This window comes from Ceratosolen solmsi, unplaced genomic scaffold (assembly GCF_000503995.2).
Source record: "Ceratosolen solmsi marchali unplaced genomic scaffold, CerSol_1.0 scaffold41, whole genome shotgun sequence".
NCBI classification, from domain to species: domain Eukaryota; kingdom Metazoa; phylum Arthropoda; class Insecta; order Hymenoptera; family Agaonidae; genus Ceratosolen; species Ceratosolen solmsi.
The window spans coordinates 2,130,280-2,142,744 of record NW_011948424.1 but is presented as its reverse complement, the minus strand read 5'-3'; positions in this window follow the sequence as shown (position 1 = coordinate 2,142,744).

The following is a 12,465-nucleotide window of genomic DNA, read 5'->3' as shown; positions in this document are numbered from 1 at the left end:
TGGCCAAGTTGCAGTTGGCATAATTTCAGGGCTCCGTATCCTTTTAGAGACTAGGGGCGCGTACAGAGTGATTAAAATTAAATCATATTACGCACGGTCTCTAAAAAAAGTACTATGGACGAAAATAGTTGGGATGTGGCAGAATATCCGTTGTAACACAAGCGTACGTGTCCATACGTAGACGCAATTTATGTTTTTGTTTTTGTTTTAGTTTTTGTTGTTGTTCTTTTTTGTTTTTGTTTTTTGTTTTTTTTGTTGTTTTTTTCTTCTTTTGAAGAAAAGCCATAAATTTCATCGGTAGTTATAATAATAACCATTTTACTACGTCGGGTATGTATGTGTGTGTGTGGGGGGGGGGTGGCGATGGTGGCGATGACGGTGGTAGACAATTGGTTGAGTGAAGATATTAAAGATAATGATGGAAAATTAACCAATTAGATGAAACTCGCGCTATATATCAATATTTATCCACCTATAATTCTTTTTGAATATGCACTCAATAGACGACAGATAACTCATTGATTAGTCAACAAATTGATTGTCTCACATTGAAATAATACACCACAATTTGCATTACAGAGGCACTGATTGTCCAATATTTATTATAGCTTTTGCAGTACAAAGATTGTAAACATTTCAAATAGCTTCCTCATACAAGTATTTAGATAAGTAGAATGGATTTAACATAGTAAAATATGTGCATTCGTATGGGTCTCCTTGGTTACCTAACCTTAAAGAGAGTCAAGATTGAAAATTTCTTTATAAGAAAGTAAGATAATATTATTTCAATTAAGGTTTATAGATTTACGAGGTTTATAGATTATTTTTTCTCTTAGCTGTAGGATTTGAAATACTTATACTTGCGATTGTAAGAGGAGGAATAAATGCAAAAAAAGAAGATACTAAAGCAAAAAAAGGATAAATTGTAAAATTCTTTTGAATGTATACATTACGTTTGCAGAGGATCTCGCATCGATAAAACTTTCAATATCATTTCCTGATATCACAAAATCTTAAATGCAGCGTTCGCGGTTCTTTTAATTTCAAACACTGAAAATTGCTTCATTACGACAAATGACTTTCTTATTTCTTTCGCCAAATCCTCTCTCATCATTACCAATAAAATAAATATACTTATCGAACAGACAGATCCTATGACCTTAAGAGAAAAATTGACTTAAAAATGTCTTGTTTACAAGTTTTTTTCTCCTTTTCTCTCTCTCTCTTTTTTTTTTCTTCTTTTTTTTTTTCTTTTTTTTTTCCTTTTTCAAGAAATTAGTGACAGAACATTTTACCTTCAATTTCTCGTCTGAATGTTCACGAGCTACGAAGCATTTTCTTTATACGCATGAAATTTACATTAATTATTTACATTAATTAATCAGTTCTAACGATGCAGAAGATTATTGACGAGAAACAGCAAGCCATATAAAAACTAATACATTGTTGAGAAAATATATAGAAAAATCTAATAACGGACCTTAAAATTCAGGTTATCTTCATGAAAGTCGATCGATTCAACAATCAATGAGCCAACAAGTAACAAGTAATGGGAATCTATAACGACATTATGGAGTTGAAGATTTCGATATCGATATCGAAAGTCATATCTTAACTTATTAAATCCTAATCTCCTAAAAATGTGATTGTTTCGTTGTTTTTATGATCGAGTTGGCTAACTCCCCAAGCACACCTATCTAATTGGATAGAACTTGCCGAAGGATAAGGACTCTCGATATCCAACGATCATTATCTCATAATTTATAATTCAATATTCAGATCAATCGACTGCTTATTTTCATATGGAGTAGCATTAGGGCAGACGATAAAGTAATAAGTAATTAGTCGAAGAACATCCCGTACGGCTAATCGGATATTTGGATTCGCTATGCTGAAGAGGCAAAGGGAAGATGGAAAGGCCAATGATAAAATAAAATGCCGTTAAATGTAGCTCAACCACCCTCCCTTCTTAACTCAACGACAAACCCTCGTTCGCCTCGTCACAATAAGCACATGCGATAGTCCCACAACTACTAACGCATAACGCTATTTCACGATTAATAAGCCAGACTTAGAGGTACGTACTTAATAAACATCGACACTCCGTCGTTACGCGACGATTTTCTCTCCTCTCGATGCTCTCTTCATTAAGCCGCACTTATCCCCTGAACTTTTCCACCTCTACACGCGTGTAAGCATCATCGGCCCGCATGATCTTGGCAGCCGGTACATGCTCCGAGCACGAAACTCCAGGACGCGGACGTGTCTATAACCGAAGCAGCTGACATCCTGTGGAGAGATCCGTTGGCCGCGAGGAAAAAAAGAGAAGGACTCCTCATCGGCGATTTCCCGCAAAATAATTAGGTCGTGCACGAGAAGAGAACGCGAGACGGAGAGGAACATGCGCGCTTTGCCATTAAGGAGACAACACTTTGACGTCCTCGTTGTTCACGGTCCAGTCGAGCATATAGCCGTCTCCTCCACGTGTGCCAGTATCGCCGTTACGTAACCGCGCGATTCTATCAAGCGGCGACGACGAGTCGCAGGCAAAGCGATTCTCTCGGCGAATCACTCGGCGAATCACTGGAAAAACCTCCCAAAGCCGTATTATTGGGTACGCGCGAGCGTGCGTATTCAGTCATTAATGCTGCGTACGAGTGCTCTGCCGATAAATTCCAATTACTAATCAATCACTCCTTCTTATTAATGCTGAAGGATAATTGCGAGTGGCGTTAGTGTGGTAGCATCTCAACTCGGCGTATCGCTTAAAACTTTGATACGAGTGTCACCATCAAAGAGTACCTGCGCTATCGCTTTCCCCTCGAATTCATAAATTTCCATTTATATTAACATGGCGTGAATTATAAAACGATAAGCCGTAAAAATAACAGAGCCAGAAAAAAATGTGAAAAAGAAAGGAAATGGAAAATAAGAAGGGAAGGAGGCGATGTGATATGCTCGAGGGCAAAAGCCTTATCCAATACTTATATATTTCGTAATGAACGTAAACGTTGTCACGGCCTACATCTCCTGGCCTCTAATATTATTGAAAAACGTCCGCCATTTATTATTGCACTTCGAACAGTGAAGGATTATCGCACGATCAGTCCCAGAGCTGAGCTTGCGTTCCTTATCATGGACGTCTTCCTCGACTAGCTTGGTGCGACAGGCCTTCGTGACTCGGATGTCTCGCGAATGCCGACGAGTAGCGCGAGCCCCGCGCGCATTTACCAATGACGTAGGCGCCGGGTGTGTGACGACACCGGGATCTGCCAAATGCCCGATGGAATAGCGAGGAGGAAAGGATGTCGTCGCGCAACAGCCTTGACAACAAACGGGCTTTGTGCACGTACGTGGCAGAATGAGGAGTACCGAGGGATGGAAAGCTTGCCCTCGTTGCCAGCAACAAGACAACGGAAACACGGAGAACTTGGATCTTCTGCTTCGACGCGTCTTTTCTCCTTTTTACCATGCCACTGCACTTTACCATGGACTCGCACTCACCTAAGCTCTCGTTGTAAATATAAGGAGTCGATGTGGGAAGAGAGGCTGGAGCGTGGAGTCGGCATTGAAATTAAACAGAGCCAGAATCATTATGGTCGTAACATTCCCAGCTCATACATCCATAAAGATAATTTGTATTTTGATAATTGGCGCTTGAATGATAGTAGCCTTGGGGTGGTGGTGAAATTAATAACAATCGTTGGTCCTTTAGATAGGTTAGTCCTATCATGGGATGATAATTTTAAAGATTTTCTCGGATGGAGTTCGACCTACACGAGGACATTTAATTTAACTCGAATCTCTCTTTCCTTCCATTCCTCCAATAAGTTGTGTCAATTTATGTTGACAAGACTGGTTATAATTTCTCATTAAATTATGCGACGGCAGAGTTTCTCGGTAGCGCAAGAATAATTAAATTTATGTTAATTATGTCATGAAGAGCAAGAATGTCCACTTTTCAGATTAATTAACAACAGTACTTTAAGTGATAAGGCTTTTAGTATGATACTCACCAACATTACACTTGTCGCTCTCTATCTCTTATCCTAAATGTATTTACCCCGGCGTACGCGTATGTTTTTCACGGTATATCATAAAAGTTGAAATTTTGAAATAGTTTTATATTTATTTTGTTTTTGTTTCATGTTTTAGTAAAAAAAAGTCTTTCGTTGCAAATATGATTGACAATCTGCAAAGTTTATGTAGATGTAACAATTTACAACGACACATTGATTGAAACTAAATTTTATATTTATCAATGTGAATTTTGAATGGACGATTACCTCGGGAAAGAGAGCATATACATATGCATATATATATATATATATATATATATATATATATATGGATTTAGCATTGCTTCGATTGCTCGATTACAAATATCTCCGCAGATATCACGTGTTCTCGCTTACCAACAAGATTTTCCATTAGACGCATATCGATACACATGTACGAGATGTTTGTTTATAGGCTCGTTGGAAGAGTCGTAAATAAAAATATCTATTAAATTTAAGCAAATTTGACATATCACGAATTTAGTGTAGATTAAAAACTTTTTCATTCTTATCAGTGTCGTTGGTGTCTCTTCTGACACAATTTCCTTCAAACGGATTATTCACATTTTATATGACGTAGGGTTTGTATTTTTATAATCATATTTGACGATAGCAAATATTCGTGTGCTGTATCATGGAAAAGACCGATATGCTCTAAAAAGTATTATCATTAGCTTTTACATGTATTACGAACAGTTAGAAATGTTTATATATACTATACGTTAGATAAAAAATAATAACAACTCGTTCCCACAGAATCTCCTTTTTAGCATCGATTTTTTTGTTCTTTTTTTTCGTCCGTGTATGCCTAAGGCTCACCTAAATAAGTACAAATGTACGATTATACTTTAAAGTGCAAACGTGAAGAATTTGCTAACAGACAAGAAAGAAAAAGATAAAAAAAAAAAAAAAAGAAGAAAAAAATGGGGGGAAAAAAACGAAACGAAACTGTTAAATTAAAAGCTACTACCGCTGTACGTGATTCTTATACAAGTTTAATCGAAAGCAAAAAATTTTCGCGTTCATTCGTGATACGATAGAGAGCGGGAACATGCACACGTAATCATCGCGAAACTCGAACGAGCCACGGCTCAGCGAAGCGACGGCTGATTTAGCGATTTGGCCCGAGTCCAAGCAACTGTGGCTGCTGGCCTAGAGAGAAAAAACGGAGTGGCAGAGAGAGAGAGAGAGAGAGAGAGAGAGAGAGAGAGAGAGAGAGGAGGTGGAAGATGAAGAAGAAGAAGAAGAAGAAGACGAAATATTAGTTGTAGTTGTAGTAGTAGTAGCAGCTGCTTCGACTACTACTGTTGCAATAATGATAATAGTAGTAATAGTAGCAGTAGTAGTAGTAGCAGTAGTAGTAGTAGTAGTAGTAGCAGCAGTAGTAGTAGTAGCAGCAGTAGTAGTAGTAGTAGTCGTACACGAGGAGGAGGAGGAGGAAGCAAGGGAAGGAGTATCAAGTACTTCCGTATCTTTATTGGAATACTCGAGTGAGCCGCGAGGGTTGGGTACGAGAGAACTTTTTATTGCGCGTACGCGCGCCGGAACTTTCTTATCGTCCGCGAGCGCGAAGCGACGCTCAGGCACTAAAGTAAAATCGCAGTGTAGTGATTCGACGTTTGGCCTTTAGCTCAGCCCCTCTTCCTTGTACTTAATAAATCTTCGGAGATTATGAGTCGAGAGCGAGGACCCTGAATAACACGTGGGGTACATGGATAAAGGAGGAACAAAGTCAAAAAGTGTACGTCGTATACAGATTCTTTCTTTGATAATGTTAATTTTGTTAAAACAAAAGAAAATAAAGTTGAAGGTTCAGCTATGTTTGCGTAATTTCAAGTCGCATGGACCACTCGTCTAGTACATTGAGACCACGTGCTTAATATATTATCTACTGCCTATTAAATGTACTAATAAAATAATACGTTGGATGTATGGTAAATTGTAGAAAAGCAATGTAGGAGAGATTGTGTGTGTGTGTGTGTGTGTGTGTGTGTGTATGTGTGTATGTGTGTGTGTGTGTGTGCGTGTATGTTTGTGTGTGTGTCTGTATGTATGTATGTATGTATGTATGTATGTATATACATATATGATGGAGAGATAGATGGGTATAGATAGGAAAAAGTAAGAGAGGAAGAACAACGCAATGTGGAATAATGTACTAGCATAGTCAAATGATATAGTTAGATGGAATTGAAAAACATGAAATAAGCCGTTGTTTGTGTTTAGAATTTCAACGGTATTTTCAAGGCGCCAATGCTAAATAACGTACCTTTTTATTTACCCAACCTTATGTCTGTCAACATTATACACGCTCAAATTGATCGAATAATTCGATAATAAACTACGAGATTAAAGATCCCATAGAAACATTAAAAGATATTTCCGTAAAAGTTGATATTCTGTGATTTTAATGGGCATTACGATTTATACAGGGCAATATACGTGGAAGGAATTTCTTTTGGAGTAAATTTATTCCCGTGTTCAGCACAATTTTGTAGCTAGAAAATTATGGATACGCTTGTAAATAATACCTTGGCGTTAAAGTGTTGCAAAGTGCTCGTCAGTCGAGTGGAATTGAAAAAAAAACTTGCAAATAATGTTTTATGATACGAGCCGAGAGCTACGTATGGACTGGCTTTATAGCTTAATAGTTGTTGGCCAGATAATTCGAGTAGCCGTATTATACAAATGAACCAAGAGTATTTACCAAATACATTAGTGTATTCTAAATCAACCCAACTGATATAACATATGTATGCCGTGCGTGGGTGCGTGCGTGCGTGCGTGCGTGCGTGTGCGTATTGAATACGCGTAACGTAGCAGCGAATGTACGATGGAATTAGGCGATGATCGATAACCGGGATCGTGCGCTTCGTTAGTCAAAGTGTACTGCGGTCAATTTTGAATACGAAAGAGTTGAAAATCCTGACGGATGATCGACGGTTGATGTCGACCGAGGAGCATCTACGATTTGACGTTCTCCCTTCATTTTTCAATTTCTGTTCAAATGCTGATTGCTCTCTATTATTCATCCTCTTCATTATATTTTTTGTTTTATTATTCTCATCATCTCCTTTAACGTTCGCTCCAAGATTTATTAACGCGCTTTTTATATAGAGCGAGTAAAATTAATCGCACCATTTTAAATAAAAGTTGGCAATTATGATTTTCCTACTTTATACGTCACAATGTTGTATGGTATTAGAATGAGAACTTGCAGTGTGAATAAGAAATATCGATACAATGATTAGTAATCTTAGTAATATTACATTAGCGAGGCTCGTTTACATTGTTCATTGAACGTGATATGTCCATCATTGTCAATTACAACTAAAGACTACAGTTAAAGTTTTGCAAAAAAATTTTGTAGTAAAAGATTAATGAAAATTCATCGGTGTAATGGGCAAGACAATTATTTTCTATTTTCAGTTAAAAGTATTTTGCTGAAATTAATGTAACGAAACATTTCGTTTCCTCATAAAAAGCATGAAATTTTTCTCTACTTGATTAACACGCTGAATTAATTATTTATTCATTACATAAATTTTTTTATTATTTGTTTTGTTTTGAGTGTTTGTAATTTTGTTTATAAAACTGAAGAAGAGGTATTAGTTGCCATAACGCTAGAATGTGAAAAGTTTTCAAACGTTTTTATATCCACTGGCAATTCTCAAGTCGCTCTTTTATAATAAATTCTTAATAACTTTACCGTATTTGTATCGGATATGCGCGTTCACGAGTATATATATATATATATATATATATATATATATATATATATGTGTCTGCTTATAATCTATAAAGTCTAAATTGGTAAACAATCGGGTAAACGTTTATTCAATGATTAATACATTATCGTTTCTACATTTATCTATGGCTGTGCACGCTCAATCAACCAACACGTTTCGCCGCGATTCTAATCATTATTTAACGTAAATTCGCCGCGACACGGCACAACAACTTCTTTAATAAAGCGATAGATTATGATAAAATGACTCGGACTTACGATGTTCGCGTAAGGAAAGTCGTAGCATGGGTGCCGCATAGACTGCGGCTATCTTCCTTCACATCGGCGCTTAAAAGCCGACGAGCGAACAAATTCACACAAACTCTTGTGTAGCAATTCCACTTTCTTACTCTACGCAACTACAAAGGGACCCACCTACCGAGAAAAACAAAGTCGAGCAATTTCGCAACTATTTTCCACTTGGAGCAATCATGCTACTAGATAGCCAAGAAATTTTTCACAACTTAACGTCCGACTTAATAAGCTTATCCCACATGCATATCTCGTTTCATATTCTTAGCGTGGACTCTTTGATTATTTTTCTTAGCTTCTTACGGTCCAGCAAGTGCCTAGCAAAGTACGTCTACAAATGAGAGACTTAGACATTACGTAGTTTGAGTTGTTTGAATTGAGCGAGTGGAATTATTAAAACATCGTTATGCAGTAGCGATTGAAAACTATAAGAATTAGACTTTCTAGCCAAGGAATAAAAATATCAATTTTGTATTTAGAGAGATTGATAGAGATGGATTAATAGATGGATAAATAGATTGACAGACCGATCGATGTAAAGGTAGAAGGATATATTGTGTGTGTGTGTGTGTGTGTGTGTGTGTGCGCGCGCGCGCGAGATTAGAGAAAAATGGACGAATTGTGTTGAATTTATTGTATGCATATTAGTTTGTATAATAATGCGAGGCAGTAAAATGTATTAATTTAATAAATGAAACTAAAGTTGTAAGAGGACCTTTTATTGCTCAACTTTAAATGCTTGTGTATTAATAAGAGCTGTATTTATGATTGTTCGTGGCAATTATATGAAAAAAATTTAAACGAAAACACAAAAATGAAAAAATGATGCCTATATAGCTCGCACGATATAAGAATTTTAAGAATTAACGTTAAGAATTGGCCATATCAGTATTTCTTATCTCACGATCGCCACATTCCTTCGTCCTTTTTCTTATAATTGCTTTTTTTCCTCTTTATCTCTCTCTCTCTCTCTCTCTCTCTCTCTCACTCTCTCTTTAACTGGTAAACCGCACAAAACGCGCGATCGTATAAACAACTTAAGAGTTATGGCAGGTTTTAAAAGCTTTATTATTGTAAAATTTAATGGTAGGTAAGTATTGTATGGGGAATAGTACGTTAGATATATTGCCGGCCACGATTATAGAGTAATGATTTACATACTTATAATGTACTTTGCTTGCAATGTTGTTGCTCATTTAATGAAAGCATAAGGCAAAATGTAAATCCCCAATCTGTCATGTTTTATGTAATACCGCACATTAATTATTAATAAATGTATTCGCTTTGGTGAAAATTTTTACGATTCCTTCGCAAAATATCCGCGTTACAAATACATTCAATTACGGCAATATAATCGAGGACTAACGCTCCATACATTATCTAAATTTCATAGATAATAAGGATACACGATTGCAAGCGATTGAAATATTAATCGCGAGGTAAGGAACAACAATGCGAGCCCAGATATCGCAAGTAAAGGAAAATGCATTAACTATCAATGACATCGTAACAACACTTTATAAGGCTACACTTTATCGGGAAAACTGATAACGATAATGATAATTATAACGTGCTCGAGCCAATGAACAATGTAACATTATTTGTCCACTGCTCTGATCGAGCGATCGTGTATTACCAGCCGCGGTTGACCATTTCAGGCCGAATGAATCACTTGGAGTGAGATCGAGGTACATTCTATTTATCTCACTCTCGCTCGCTCACCCCCCTCCCCCACCTCCACCTCCACCTCCACCTCCACCTCATCCCTGACACACATATGCTGCTACTTTGCACAAATGCACGCAAGACCAAATGAGATGTCTTATCTAATCTTTGGCCATCTAATTGAAAAGTACGATAGATACGGCTAAGACTGCCTTGTTAGATGGACTTTATAATAATGTCCTTTACAATGTTTACAATTGTTCGTCTTGAATTATTCGGCAAAATTAATAACAATCGATGTGACTATTGAGAGAGTAAAGCTCAAGGTATGTCGTAATTGCTTCAATGGCTTAATGAGATGCACCTCTCGTGCATTAAAAGTCAATACAATGACCATTTAATGATAGTCCCATGGACTTTAATTTATCTTGTCGTTTAGCGTTTATGGACCCGAATAGCCGGTCGCTGTGCCGGGTGCTTTTTAATACTCGCGATGTTCCTTTGACTTTACTCGTGTCACTCAATTCGTTCGCGAGCTTACGACGAGCAGTCCAGAGTCGATCCCGGAAGTCGTCGATACAAAAGCAACATGACTCTTGAGGTCACGCGCCAGATCCTCGTCAATCTTAATTATTCGACGCTTTTTCGTTACAATAGCCGCGCGTAGAGCACGGAAGGCACTCGGCTGTACTCGACAAAATACTTAAGCCTGCGCTATTATATCCTATCCTTCCGTCGCTCGATAGCATCGCGTCGCGAAATAAATTTCGCCAATGATTATACCGCATATTATCGCCGTTGGCTTTTATTGGTTAAAAAGGACCTCTTGGTGCACAATGTCGTAGGAAATTGAGCGACGACACTCACCACTAGACACTCTACTATCTTACGACTTTCATTTATCAAAACGTTCACATTCGGCACCAACGCCCAATGCCTCTTGGTTAATAAATCACTAAGTAAATGATGCCCTACGTTGCATAAAAGCCCAATTGTCACTGTAATTCTTATTTGGCTAATTATCCATTGGAATGCTTGGCATTGAATACGAATCGTTAAGTTCTCTTTCCAACTACATCGCGATCATCGTACGACATGTCGCGATAAGTCATGCATTATTACCAATTGACCGCGTCACTGATTAAAAATAAATTCACTTTTATAACGTGTTGAGCACATAAATTGCATAATGAATTTTACAGTTGGAAAATTTAAATACAAATGCATGATACAGCAAGAAATCTAACTCAATCGTGTTTACTTGTGCAACAGAGATTTATGTTAATTAAGCCCCGTATACGTACAATTTTTGCATACAATTTAGCCACTAAATAAAATTATACTGCGCTACATAATCTACATGATAAGTAGATAGTATATAGCAAAGTGTGATCTATCATCGATCGATAATTCGATTTATGTAAAACGAGATTGTTAATTGAGCGAGGAAGAAGCTCCTACATAATAGAATCCCTCAATTATTATTCATCTAAATCCGACCAACGACGATTGGACAAAGAATTTTTGAATATGCCGAACCACCCCAGCTATGGACCTAATTATATCTCTTTTAACTCGCAAATCTATGTAGAATAGCTTTATTCTTACAATAGCCCCAGTGTATCTTTATACAAGCGCCGAGTGGACTATTATTTTTTTATTTCCTTTTTCTCAGACAAAATTGTTAATCGCGAAATATGGAAAGTTCATACGGCTCATTTCGATCGCCCTAAACTTCTTCTCTCGACCCAATCAATGACTTCGATACATTTTGACTGGTCGCATCACCTCTCTTATCGCACGAAATGTTGCGAAATTAATCAGTAAAGAGAAGTTTCTTGGATTTCTAGCCATCCAATTATCTTCCATCGTACATAATCGTTACTAAACACAACTAATTAAATTCTAATGTAACTCGAAAACGAACGGCCGGATATTATTTTACACACTGTGGGGCAAACATGCGCTGGTCAAAACCAACGAAGCGCTAACTGTCCAAGTCTAATCCATAATGACGCGACAATAGTAATTTGTTTAAATTTCCCAAACTGCGCCAACTCAATTACCCTAACCACCCAAACCTTTCGGGTTTCCTTTCGGGCAATGCTATAAAATGTTACCATCCTTAATCGTATATGCACACGCCTCGTCGATCCCCCAGTCGATGTACCCAATACCGCAACCAAAAACGAACGATTCAGTAAAAATCATCAACAAAAAGCAATCTATTGCGCATGCCGCACAAATCATTGACGTACGTCATAAGAAGGCGTCAGCAGCCGGACTGCTGACAGTAGCATTTTTACTCCCGTAATACGAAAAATAAGGAAATAAGTAAGGGACGTTTCGTCTCATAAGGAAAACGTGCGGAAATTATAGATCAGAATTGCTGGAGTCGTGCGGGAGAGGGAAAAAGTCGCGCACAAAGGCGATGCCGCGCTAAGTGAAAGCAAACGGAATGCCAGCGGCGTGTGAATTACATTCCTGACACACGGCATCCAAGAAGTCCGGAGCGCCGCGCGGACATCGTTCCTCAGTAACCCCGGCATAACCGAATGGCATAGCCCCCCCCCTCCCACCCACCCTCTGCCCCCACCTCCCAAAGCCCCGTCACTACTCCACACCGTCAAACGCATAAACTCCATCAGCTCGCCGCCCCCTTCCATCGTACGCACATCCAAACCTTGTCACTCTACTCATCCC